At 38.0% G+C, this 10236-nt stretch overlaps 1 pseudogene; it reads right to left on the bottom strand.

Moving 5' to 3' along the window:
• Positions 1-325: 325 nt before the first annotated feature.
• Positions 326-444, bottom strand: LOC132228804 (5S ribosomal RNA; annotated as a pseudogene).
• Positions 445-10236: the final 9792 nt, after the last annotated feature.

Here is a 10236-nt window from a genome sequence, read left to right as displayed (position 1 = left end):
TTTGCTGTAAAACAGTGGTTCTCAACCTATGGGTCGCGACCCCTTTGGGGGTTGAACGACCCTTTCACAGGGGTCACCTAAGACCATCGGAAAACACATCTATAATTACTTATTGTTTTTGTGATTAATCACTATGCTTTAATTATGTTCAATTTGTAACAATGAAATTAGGGGTCACCGCAACATGAGGAACTGTATTAAAGGGTCACGGCATTAGGAAGGTTGAGAACCACTGCTGTGAAAGAAAAGCTAAGGGATGGCCCGGCTATAGCAGCCAGGCAGCCTCAATTGCCTGCCTCGTTAGGCTTTTTTTTTTTTTTTTTTAAGCCTACAGCACCCTGTATTCCCGGGCAGTCTCCCATCCAAGTACTAACCAGGCCCGACCCTGCTTAGCTTCATAGATAAGATGAGCTAGGGCACATTCAGGGTGGTATGGCCGTAGACTCCTTAGGCTTTTATTGGAATTTTTATCTTTAGATGCAATCAGTAGGGTGAGTAATCTTGGGAGGACACATGTGTTTACATTGTCCTCTAGGCAGGGGCATCCAGGGACTAAGCATAAGGATTCCAGTAAACACCCAGGGGTCTGCATATGCACACTTGTTTGGAAAGGTCAAGGAATAATTAGGGGCACCACCTTCGACACTCCCCTAAGTCTCCCATGAGTCAGAATTCTGATAAACAGGGCAGGTGGCCTTCCACACACTTCCCTTTTCTCGGAATATCCTCCTTACAACTTTCCAACCAAGTCTTGTGTGCTCCCCAACACATGAATATGAAAAACATGGCATTAAATGGATCATGGAAAGTGTGGACGAAAGGGGCCACATGCTAACCTGACAAGCTCAGGGAAGGCCTGCATAGCAGTCTTGCAGACTCAGAGACCTAAAGTAACCACAAAGGATGGTCTGAAATTAAACTTTAACTAAAAGCAGTTATGGTGGGTAGTCACCTCCTAGGCCGGTATCTTTACTGACAAGGTCAACATTTACCTTAACTGAGCCTGTCTTTTTGCATCTATAATAACATACCCTTTGAAATGTCTAGGTAACTTGTAACTTCCCTTTTTCTGGACCCCTTGGGGTACAACCTAATGTGCTGGGTGCCAGGACAGATACCACAAATTCCTTCATGAGCATGTTAATTCTTCCTGCACCCACCTAAGTATGTGTCCATCATTTCACTTTTTATCCAATCCCAGGGGTTCTCCCCCCCCTGCCTCTCCCCCCTACCCCCCCCCCCCCGCCCTCCCGGCTTTGCTTTCTCCTGCCTCTCTAGTCTATCACCAATGGATTTCATGTAACCCACCTACATCCCTTTTCCTTTGATTGCAATGTATAATACAACTGTAACCCGCCAATCTCCGGAGCATTATCTCAATTTGTTGAGGTTCTGCTTTCCGGCATATGTCGACAGTTTGCCTCAAATAAACTCACAAAAATTCTTTACAGGTTTCAATGGTTTTTTACGTTAACAAAAGGACACATGCATGGTATGAGAATTGGAACAAGACAGAGCATTACCTTGTCCCATCTCAGCTGGGAACACTGCATCAGGTGACTCAAATTCTTCAATACCGGGCATACCTGTGAATGACTGTGAAAGTGCAATAAAAACTGATTTTGTAGTTACAAAGAAATTTTAACAAGTATAATATTTGTAAGTATGGAAACTGCTAATAATGAGATTCAAATATATTTTTGTCATGGTTCTGGTTCTGATATCAAAGATACTGTTTTACTTATTTCTAGCTTTTTTTTTCAGACACATAAACATAAAGCTTAGCCAAAAATACTCATTATCCTTATGAGCCATTTCTGCCCAGTCCTTCAGCCTTATGTTTTATGCTGTTTTACTAGGCTGAGCATTTACTCTCATCCAGGAATTTGTTTTGGTTCATTTGTTTAAGGATTACCATTTCAGGATATTGGTCTGCTTTCTGTAGGATAACCCACCTGAGCTAGAACTTCAGCGGACCATGCAATGACTTCCCAGTTTGCACAGCCTTTTTATAGTTGTTTCATTCAATATACAAAAGAGAGGATTTATATTTACTCTTGTAAATTTTGTTTTGAGGTGACCACTGGTTATCGATCCTTACTCTTGCAGGCATAGCTATCACCTCTTGTTTGTCCAGTTTTGTTTCTTGAGAACTTGGTGTGGCTTTCTGCCTGCCCAGGGCCTGCAGGTTGCCAGTTCTTGCATATGCAGGCAGCTCAACCATCAGGTTAGGAGGCCCCAAATATGTGTATTGCACTCCATGTGTGGTTAGGGTCCTACTGAGTGTGTTGACAGCTCTTAGGGTAATTGTCTAACTCTTTCTTTGTTTTAAGTATCTTAGGAAGTGGCTCTGGATCTTGGGAGGATAGTATCCAGAGAAAAACAGCTCTAAATGTAGAACATAGATATCTTGTGACTTCTATCTTTGCCAGTAATCTGAAACTTTGATAACTTTCCTGTCCTTGTTAATTCTCCACTTGACCAGAAATGCAGAATATCCAATCAACCAATCCCAAACAACAAGCCACTCCTGAGTACATACACACACCCAAAAAAGACGGAGAAGTAATATTTAGTTGTCATTTTTTGAAGACCTGTAAAAGAATTTTATTTATAGATTATTCATGCATTTGAAAGTTGATTTTAACCTCTATTATATCCTCAGAACTCTTTTTAAAATATATATACACTTTTTATTGATTTCAGAGAGATAGAAACATCAATGGTGAGAAAGAATCATTGATTGACTGCCTCCTGTGTGCCCCACACTGGGGATGGAGCCTGCAACCCAAGCATGTGCCCTGACCGGGAATCAAACCCTGACCTCCTGGTTCATAGGTCGACACTCAATTACTGAGCCATGCTGGCTGGGCTTCCTAGAATTCTTTTAATCAATAAGGATACAATAGTGAAAAAATTTCACCTACTTTAAAGAGCTTAGAATCTGGACATAGATAATTATATATCTTCTAAGTTAAACTTCAAACGTCAATTTTATACTTTTCAATTCCAAATTTTAAATATTCCCAATCATAAGTTTTTTAAAAAATAAGTTCTTTTATGGAAAAAAGGCAGGCATCTCCATAGATAAATTCAATTTTTGACATAAGAAATATTCTCCCTTTGGTTCCTCAGAGATATTTATATTCTTCAAACTTACACATCCCTTTTCTTCTCAGTTTTTTAGATTCAGAGGGCTTCAATCAAATGAAAGGAGTTCTTATATTATATTCATTTATGAGAATATAGATCAGAAAGCTTGAAAATGTTCTTCAGTTCTCAACATTATAATGTGATGGAAATCCACACACATGTCAAGGGGATGTTAGAAGTCAAATAAGAGACCAAGAGAACAACAAGCAATCCTTGCTTTGCATGGTGCCAATATGACAAATAGTGATTATCATGATTTATTTATATAATACCAATCCCCCAACAACACAGTCAAAGTTTTAGTTACCACAGAATATTAAATGGATAATTTATTACTGGATAAAAAAGTGGAGAATAGTGTGGCAAAGAAACAAAATGTGAAAATGCTGGAAGTAAAATTAGAATCTATTACAAATGGAGATATTGAAGAAATGGCTGAGGATGGGAATATGGACATGATGTCTATTGAGAGCGTCCTGGTATACAGCCAAAGTAGCTTAATTAAGGCAAACTTATTGATAAAAGTGAGCAAAGTAATTGTGACAAAGATGTCTCAGAAGCCAAAAAGAAAATTAATGATAGAGAAATTACATAAATATTTTACAATATTGAAAGTAGGAAGGATAAAATCTTGTATGCTGATCCAAATTTAGAAAGTATGACATTATGCTAATGCATAGAAAAGTTGCTTACACTGAGTGATAAGTTATATGTCAAGAAAGAAGCAAACACTGTTCAAACTTAAGTTTTATACAAAGAGAAAGGACATCAACTTGTCAATACTTCTAATGGCTTACATTACAGTGAATTAAAGATGGCCATAAATTACTTGCAGGTCTTTCCATCTAGAAATGAAGTCTATTTCCCATCACTTGCAATCTGGACTGGAATTATGACTTGAATTTTAAAAAATTACAGTGTAGCCTGGTCGGTGTGGCTCAGTAGTTGAGCATTGACTTATGAACCAGGAGGTCACAATTCGTATTCTTGCTCTCATTCTCTCTTTCTGGGGCTGACCAGCAGGCCCTGAGCAATGGATGAATGATTACTCTGACACGTTTGCTATGAAAGAGAGGTCTAAGGGACTTCCTGGCTAAAGTAACCAGACAACCTCGATTGCCTGCCTTGTTAGGCTTTTATTGTAACAGCAGTTTGTGATGAAGTTTACCTTTTAGATATAATCAGTAGGATAAGTAATCTTGGGAAGGCATATGTGTTTGCAGTGTCCTTCAGGCAAGGACACCTAAAGATTAAGCATAAGGATTCCAGTAAACACCTGGGGGTCTGCATGTGCACAGACTTGTTTGGAAAGGTCAAGAAATAATTAGGAGCACCGCCCTTGGCATTCCCCTAAGTCAGAATTCCAATAAACAGGGTGGGCCACCTTTAGCCCACTTCCCTTTTCTAGGAATGTCCTCCTTACAAACATTCCAACCGAGTCTCCTGTGCTCCCCAGTACTGTCTGAGACTTGAATATTGAGCTTTACATTGAAACTCTAGTTTTCCCTGACTCTGGTTTCTGAAATTAGCTTGAGTTGATATCTTTACTTATAATCAAACTAACTAAAACAAATTTTTTCAATCATCTTTTTCAAACCAAAATTTTTTCAAAGCATAACCTAGAGTACAGTGATAACAAAATATCAGATTTTTTTTTTTTTACTATTACTCTTTCTATATAATATTGAGAGAAGTTAACTTGAAACATGGGCAGATAGGACAGGGGTTCCGTGGAAAACAAAGACAGGTGGAACATACGCAGGGGCAGAAACGGAAGGTTGGGCAGCCTAACCACAGGAACCAACCAAGCAGAAATAATAAAATGTTTCTGGACTCAGAGCAGGAGGCATTGGAAACCAAGGGAGGGCCTACAGTAACAAGGTCTAAGAATGCATACGAACAGAGAAAGTTCAGCATAGGAACAGAGAAAGAACACATTCTAGTAGAAACAGGGAAAGCTCAGGTCCGTGGCTGGGCAAGAACAATTGAGGAAATCAGTCAGGTGATGACACAGTAGACATAGAGCAGGCTTGTAGCAAATATATACCCCTGGACCACAAGGCTTTACCAGGCAGCCCACTATTGGGTCCCCTTGTGGAGAGTCTGAATCTGCTTGTAATAAACTTTCCACACTTTTGCTTAAATCTTCCGGTCCGTGGAGCTCATTCTTTAGCATCATGAGACACAACCCCAGGAAAAACACCTCGGCTCACTGTTCCGGTCATCAATATGGTATATTCTGTTTCACAACAGTCTCAGTTTGTAAAAATATACAGTGTGACTGAAACTCTATTCCTGACACTCATCTTTATTTTTGTCCTTTTCTATAAGCATATAGTAAGTACATCAACATGAAAGTTAAATTAAATAAATTCTCAGTAAAAGGTGATTTACTCAATATTTACATTTTAAGAAAAGCATTAAAATTAACTCTGAGGTAGAAGTGTGTTATAATTATATGTCATCATCCTAGTGGTACGAAGGAGATATATAGTATATTTTGAAATTGGAAAGCTCTAGATTTGATTAATGACTAACCCATTCACTTACTGCATAACATTAGTCATTGAAATTAGAGTCTCAGATTTTTGAACTACTAAGTGGGTAATTATAGGACTTACTCTTCTAGGATTACCACATGAATCTTGTAAAATTTAAATGAAATTATAGATTTAAAGCACTTACCTTAATGCCTAGGCAGTTATGAATAGACACTATATATTAACTGCTTTTATTAACTAGATAACACATTCTTCTTTACAGTTCCATGTCATATGAACAGTGTTATTGAATTGACTTTATTCACAAAATATACATGGAAAATGTAAGTACCATGAGGTTGAAGCTACAAAATGGAGGTGAACAAAAAAATTACTGACCAATTGTAATTGCCTCATGATCTACTTACTTTATACCCTTGTTGATATTTGAAATTAATTATAGATTCTTTTAGTACTTCTATTTTTTTACTAACTCTATGTTATACCTTGGAAATATGTGATTTGATTTAATAAACACCTCTCCTCACAAATTTTTCTCCTGTGATAAAATGTGACTACTAGGCACAGTTGTTAATGAGTTGATATTAATTATATAATAAAAGTGTAATATGCTAAGTAGACCGGACATCCTTCTGGATAATCTTCCAGACAAAGCTGGCTCTGTGAGAGCCGAGGCAGCCACTGTGGTGGGCAGGGGCCAAGGTAGAGGTGTTTATTAAATCAAACACCTGAATTTCATTCATTGGGCCTCTAGTATATATATATATATGATGAAATACTGGTTATGAAAACTATATGACCCCTAAGATTAGTAACTTGTTTTCTTTTTTTAAAATGTTTTTATTGATTTTTTACTATATATATTTGATAGTGAGAGAGGAAGGGTGAAACATTGGTGAGAGAGAAGCACCATTGATCCCCTGCCTCCTGCACACCCCCTACTGGGGATTGAGCCCACAAACCAGGAATGTGTCCTGACGGAATCAGTGACTACCTGCTTTATGGGTCAACTCTCAACCACTGAGCCATACCAGCAGGGTGTCACTTGTTTGTAAGGAGAGAATTATATTCATAAGTGGAAACTCTCTGGAAAAAAATAAAAAGGTTATTTCTATTTAGAGTAGAAAAAGTTTTTTCTGATATTGATTTATCTTATTATATTTTATTTACATCCATAGAAAAAGACAAGTTTCTCATTCATACATGAACAAACATTAATTCAAATTGACTTGGAGGATGACTGCTCCTACATGTATTACAAGATAATTATATCAAAAGTGCTAAATTTGTTAAGGAATACCATTATTTTTAGATAAGTTCTGTTTTGTTATGAACATTTACATTTCTGTTTTTAGTTAATGACTCATATTATTGTGAAGCAGAATTCACTTTATTTACTTATTAGAAACTAGGGGCCCGGTGCACGAAATTTGTGCACTGGGTGTGTGTGCCCAGCCTGCCCCCTCTCACATACTGGGAGCCCTCAGGCATTGACCCCCATCACCCTCCAATTGCAGGATCGGCCCCTTGCCCAGGCCTGACTCCTCTGGCCTAGGCGTCCGGCCCGGGCAGCGGGGACCCACAGTTGCAGCGGCCCCGCGATCATGGGCTTCGCTTTAGGCCCAGGCAAGGGATCCCTAGCTCCTGGGACTGCCAGCTTTGACCGTGCCCAGCTCCCATTGCTGGTTTCACCCCTACTTCCTGCTATCACTGGCTAGGGCAGAAAAGGCGCTTGATTCTCCGATCATGGCTGGGGGGCAGGGCAAAGGCGGCCCTCGGGCCGCCTTTGCCCTGCCCTCAGCTCTTAGCTCCCCCCTGGGTTTCTGATCACTGTCAGTGGCAGGGGGCTTCTTCCTGCTTTCCCTTTCGCCTCCCTGCATTGTGCCTATGTATGCAAATTAACCGCCATCTTGTTGGCAGTTAACTGCCAATCTTAGTTGGCAGTTAATTTGCATATAGCCCTGATTAGCCAATGAAAAGGGTAGCTCGTACGCCAATTACCATTTTTCTCTTTTATTAGTGTTGATACTTCTTAAACATATTATAAAATAAGATGTTTCACAATAAATTCCATACATTTAATATGTCAGCTTAGTCTGTTTAATATTATAGCATTTCTACTTAATAGAATAATGTCTTATTATCTTCATTCTGCAAATAGCAAATATACACAGAAGGATTAAGTAATTTTCCAAAGGCAAAAAGAGGGTCAATGCCAACAATTGGATTAGAGCTAAGTATGTTTTGATTCCCAGAACTGGCTTAAGATGATTAAAAATGTCTCTTTCAGTCTTACTTCAGTGATTAGTTAGAAGTTGGATCTTTCAGTTTAAACCTTAAAACCTGAAATTTTCCTCACTTTAAGAAATACTAAGAATTCACTAAGTATTCAGTAAACCAAATGGGAATTTTGAAAGATCTCAGTGGATTTATTTGCCTAGGCGTTTTGTATTTATATTCTTTTCTCTAAATTCCATTTATTTACTCTATTAACCAATCTTATCTTCATCCTCAAAATATAATCTTGGTTTCACTTCACTCTTCTCCATGATACCATCTTCACCCAAGACACCTGTCTCACATATGACCTTGCCACTGCTTTTGCCCCCATTTAACAACCAGAATGGACTTTTTAAGAAATGTGTAAGGTCCTATCGTTTGGGGGCTTGAAATACTCCAGCAATTTCCAGTGCAGTTTGCATACTCTCATTTCAGCATTTTTTCACTTGTGCCCTCTTTATATTGGGCTTCTCCAGATTTTGCTAATGGCTCTAGATTAATCCAGTGACACCCAGGAATGCTGTTTATTTAGAGACTTTCATTAATCATTCAATGCCATTGGCATGCTCATACGCTTCCATCCTATTTTCCTCATGATTTTTTTCACTATTTGAAATGTTTCCTGTTGATTCCTGCTTCTCCGACTCACACAGCAGAGCCAGAAATCAGGAATCATGCCTATTTTTTCCACCCTCACATGTCTCCCATATTCAGATGAGTATCTATAAGATATAAATATCCAAATAAATATTTTTAATGGAAGTAATGATAATCGGAACGGTGACCCAAGGGGTTTTTCCCGGGTCATGTCTCATGACGCCAAAGAATGAGCTCCTCAGACCAGGAGATTTAAGCAAAAGCGTGGAAAATTTATTACAAGCAGATTCAGGCTCCGCTCGTGGGAGGTGAGGGGGGGGGGGGGGGGCGGGCAATAATGGGCTTCCCCCTTGAAGCTCTGTAGTCCAGGGGTATATATTTGCTACAAGCCCGCTTCTATATCTATCCATATCTTCACCTGATTGATTCCCTCATTGTTCTTGCCCTGCAATGGACCTGAACTTCCCCTGTTTCTATGAGTTCTTTCTCTGTTCCTGTGCTGAACTTTCTGTTTCTATGTGTTCGTACACCTTGTTGCTACAGGCCCTCCCTTGTTTTCCCCTGCCTCCTGCTTTGAGTCCAGAAACATTTTACTATTTCTGCTTGGTTGGTTCCTGTGGTTAGGCTGCTCAAACTGCCATGTCTGCCCCTGCCTTTGTTTTCCACTGGACCCCTGCCCTATCTGCCTGCGTTTCAAATTAACCCTCTCATTAATAGATATAATCTGAGAAAATTAGAAAAATACATATGTTGTCTACAGAGACCTGTTCCCTTCTAAGGGTAATAATCTTACATTTTAACACCCTTGATTATCTATCTTTTAACAAATTAAATGCTCCTTTAGAGAAACTAGGAAGGAGGAAAAAAAAGAAAGAAATTGACACCATAAGGAAAAATAAATTGGCACACCAATCTAAGCTTATTTTTAAACATAATATCAAATATGATAATTAGGTATATTTAAACAAAGTGAAATAATTTAATTTCTACAACTTTCATGGTGCACATATTTATATTCTAAACAGTACTTTTAAACTCTAACATAGAAAACAAAATTAACAAAATAAAGTATAAAGAAAGCAGACTTTATTATATACATATGAAAGACTGAGTGTTAGGGCACTACAATTTTGTGTCAGACAATGGCCACAAAATATGATGATTTAGTCACATTGTAGGAGTCACTTTTTCATCTTTTGTGATTATTCATGAAATTGGTAGATATTATATGTAAACTGTAGTAAAAATTATTTCTGTGGTTGGACAAGATGACTTTTGAGGGTTGTTTTTTTTTTTTTTTCCATCCATGACATTATATAGGTTAACAGTGATTTTGGAACATATTGGTAGTGTTATAGGCAGTTTCGTACTCATTTTGCCTTTGATCCAAGTACACAGTGGAATAATTTTTAAAAATGAAATAATAAAATAACACATTATAACTTGGATGTACCCAGGGAAATTAACTTTATTTCATCTGGAGATTTATTTTTATTTTTATTTTATAAAATAACATTTAAGCAGTGGTATTTATTTTTCAAAGATCACTAAGGGAGCCAGTGACAGGCATTACAATGATGTGCACACAGTAAAAATGTGTTAATGTCTTAAAATAATTTACTCTAAATTCTCTTATTTTTTAGAATTTTAGGTGGAAAAACAGTGTACCAAACGTTAGACCAGTATCTCAATTTTCTTAATCCTA

This window comes from Myotis daubentonii, chromosome 2, assembly GCF_963259705.1.
Source record: "Myotis daubentonii chromosome 2, mMyoDau2.1, whole genome shotgun sequence".
NCBI classification, from domain to species: Eukaryota; Metazoa; Chordata; class Mammalia; order Chiroptera; family Vespertilionidae; genus Myotis; species Myotis daubentonii.
The sequence above is the reverse complement of the archived record's forward strand: the minus strand, read 5'-3'. Positions and strand labels throughout refer to the sequence as shown.